Source organism: Palaemon carinicauda, chromosome 12 (assembly GCF_036898095.1).
Source record: "Palaemon carinicauda isolate YSFRI2023 chromosome 12, ASM3689809v2, whole genome shotgun sequence".
Lineage (NCBI taxonomy): Eukaryota > Metazoa > Arthropoda > Malacostraca > Decapoda > Palaemonidae > Palaemon > Palaemon carinicauda.
Genome location: NC_090736.1, coordinates 96118220 through 96122002, shown reverse-complemented (window position 1 = coordinate 96122002; position 3783 = coordinate 96118220).

Here is a 3783-nt window from a genome sequence, read left to right as displayed (position 1 = left end):
GACCCACAGCAATCAACTCCCCACAGAAGTTAAGTAATATGGTACAAAATCTGTAGTTTTATGGTTAACTATTATGTTTTGAGATTTTGTAATAAAGTGTGCAGAGTAACGAAGCTATCATCCTGTTTTCTTTACGTAATGTTAAAGTTGGATGAAAAAACACTAGTTTTGGTTGAAGAAAGTAACTAGTTGAGTAAAATGTTTTCAGTGTTAAAGCTTCGAGTAAAGATTAACTTTTCTGTTTATAAAAGAAGAAAATCAGATTGGTCTTGTTGCTGTGTGGTTAAGTGAGAAATTGTTCTTTATACTGTATAAACTATAAGTTTTCATTGCATAGTTTCTTTGGTATATAGTATTTTAAGTTTGTTTTTTGGGGCCTTTGTGGTCAAAGATGTTAAATGAGATTTTTGAAAGAGAAGTGAAGTCACATGTTGAGATAACTTTGTGTTAACAATAACAAGTTGTATAATTCCAGAGAGGAAATGTAGAACGTTTATATGTTCAGAGTTAAGACGTAAGTTATGAAGTTCTTTATGATGTCCCTTTTGAGTGTGTGCTTAATAAAATTATGGAAAAAAAAAAAAGATGTAAATTAGGTATGTTGTTAATTTGGGAAATTAGTGTCACAATATTTGTTCCTTCGTCATATTCCGTATTGTCGATCAGTAGCAACCGGCCGTCGACAATTATCAAAAACAGCACTTGGTTGTGTTTTGTTCCAAATGCTCTTGAATCTATGTATGTTTAACCACAATTGGTTTGTATTTAAGTAACTCTTTAATTTATGTAACTCATTGATCTTAGCTTATTGCTATTTACATCTCAGTACCTATTTATAAGTCTGTTTAGCTAGGATTGTTTTCTGTGTTATTGAACATCACTAAACGCCACTTAATTTTTTTTTATGCATATTAATTTTTATAAGCCAGACTTGATGAAAACGAGTTGTTAAGGTAATAACCGAAGCGAGTTCAGTTGTTAATAGTGGTTAAGTATTACTAATGTCACGTAGGCGATTTAAAAAATTTTGCGTTTGGTTTCTTTTAGTCAAAGTGTATAATAAGTGATTTGTTTGCCAGTGTTCGGATGATGACACCGAGCATTGTTAACAAATTATTTTGGATAAGTAATGTCAAATGATTTAACAGGGAGCGCGAATGCATTTTAGATTTGGAGAGTAGGCCTACCCGATTAAAGTCAGCTGACTTAAGTGTGGGAAATAATTCCGGGAAAGGCCTCCCCGTTTCTGATTTCCGGACCCGAGCCTGAAGGACAGAGCGCCAACGCTCTCCCATTTGACAAACTAGAGAACCGCAACAAAGACGGTTTGCTTTCCCTAAACACATTTAAGTCCAAAGATTATTCTATACCTGGACTGTCGGCACCGATATCACCTTGATGTTCAGACGCTACTCCAGGGCGCAGAATAGTAAATCCCAATCAAGTGTGGTTGGACTGGATTAGTTATGTTAAAGACAGTTTCACAAAGAGTTAGGGGGAGCAGTACTGTAAAAGTCAAAACGTCCTAAGGACCACGGGGAGGTAATACCGTAGAACATTACAATAAAGGATTTACGCCGATAGCTTTAGATTGACGTAAATATAATCTTACCCTTAAATCATATCTCACCTCATGTGATAACTCATTTAGTTATTTCAAAATGTAAAGGTCTAGTTAAAAACATTTAAAAATTTTAACCTAAAAATGGCGTTTATTTCCACAAAGTACAACAGGAATTTTCAACTAACTGACACGGGAAAAATCAGCAAAACTACCTAATTGAAATTTGAGTAAAGACCGCATGGCATATGAAAAATGAAAAATGCCAAGAAAATGGTCAAATCAATTAAATTATAAATCAATAATCAAATGACTAATCAACCAATGAAAGTAAACATGGTGACTGAAATAATACCAAAAGTTCTACTCACTACTTTGAACACAGTCCTCTCGGGCAATAAAATTTCAAACTTGATAGAGGGGAGCTGGAACACAACTTATGTTAATGGACTCGCCACAAATTATTAAACAAGACAGTTTGAACATGACTTCTTAGCTAAATGTGCACATCGTCAAATAAAGGCTAGAAAAAAAAGGGGGGACAGTTCCTTGGCCAAGGTTGAGCACCGTTAATTAGTACTCACGCTCTTGAGGGTTGATTGTAGACGTAGTGGAGGCATCTTGTAAACTGTTAAGAACACGGTGCATCTTCAGTTCTGCACTGACGTGTTTTGTCTTCGTAAATTTCTCTTCTAAATAATGGCACAAAGTAAGGCATACTGTTGGTTAGTAAATGGTTGACCAATAGGTAGTTGAACCGACGCCTATGTTAAAACGACGTCTCAGATGAAAAGGCTATGCCTATATCTGCCTTCCACGTTTCCTGGTTTTTAAGTGGGCCGCTCGCACGCTTCTACCTCCCGCCGCTGCGCTGGTTCAAATCGGTCGAGTCTTCTTCAAATTTCCATGAGTACGTGGTTTGCTGAAGTGTGCTTCTTCTTCAAATTTCCATGAGTACGTGGTTTGCTGAAGGGTGCTTTTTATAAATACAAGGATCATTCTTGAAACTCCAGGGGAAAGTAATTATAAAGAAATCCTACTGTCTGACTTATAAAAATTAATATACATAAAAAAAAAATAAGTGGCATTTAGTGATGCTCAATAACACAGAAAATAATCCTAGCTAAACAGACTTATAAATAGGTACTGAGATGTAAATAGCAATAAGCTAAGATCAATGAGTTACGTAAATTAAAGAGTTACTTAAATACAAACCAATTGTGGTTAAACATACATAGATTCAAGAGCATTTGGAACAAAACACAACCAAGTGCTGTTTTTGATAATTGTCGACGGCCGGTTGCATCGTCAAGCAATGTACTGTGAGCTCAGGAAATGAGATAAAATCATCTACAGAGGAATGAGGTGAAGAAAGGTAAAGCATTACATGAGAATGATGGACATGTTATCAGCAATGAATATTTAAGGGTATAATAATAAAGGTTACAAAGGAAACAAAAGAAAAACGAGATGCGTAAAATCCAGAAAATAAAAAAAAAAATAAAAAATGGAATAATGTGGGTGACTAAAATGAAGCGTGGAAAGAATTTCCACACCCTGCCAAGTAAGAGCGAGAGAAAAAAGGGGGGGGGGTCCTCTAACAAGATGGAGGGTACGGAGGGAAGGGGACATTCCCCATCCCATTCAAATTTACAGCACTTTCTGGAATAAGGCACGGGCTTTATCTGCCACCGCCCTACGAGGTTACCCTCGAGGGGACACATGATCAAGTTTGTGAAGAGGGGCGACATCATCAAAAGAATCGTCATTTAGGGGGTCTTCTGAGGGAGGATCTGGTAACTGCGACATTTTTCTCCAATGGGATAAGACGGTTAATGGGACGCACATATATTCCATGAGGGGTGCGCACCTTCACAGATCTAATATGACCATCTTGACCGGGGTAGGTTTCAAGAATACGGGCCATGGGATAATCTTCCCGATTTACTTCATCCAAAACAAGCAAACTTAAATCTCCAATTTTAGGAGGTAGAGGGTGAATACGATTATTTTTTATGAGACGTTCACGAAGGGAATTGACATAATCCTGGGTCCATCGTTTTAAAAACACTTGCAACATGTTCGTGAGTTTCTGATAACTAGCTGGGAGGCTGTTCCCTTCCCTATATGTGGGGTCATTGAGGTCGGTCATAAGGACCTGAGGAGCAAGTGAGAGGGTATGACTGTAAAGTAGATGACTCAGAGTCAAGGGGGTATCAGTA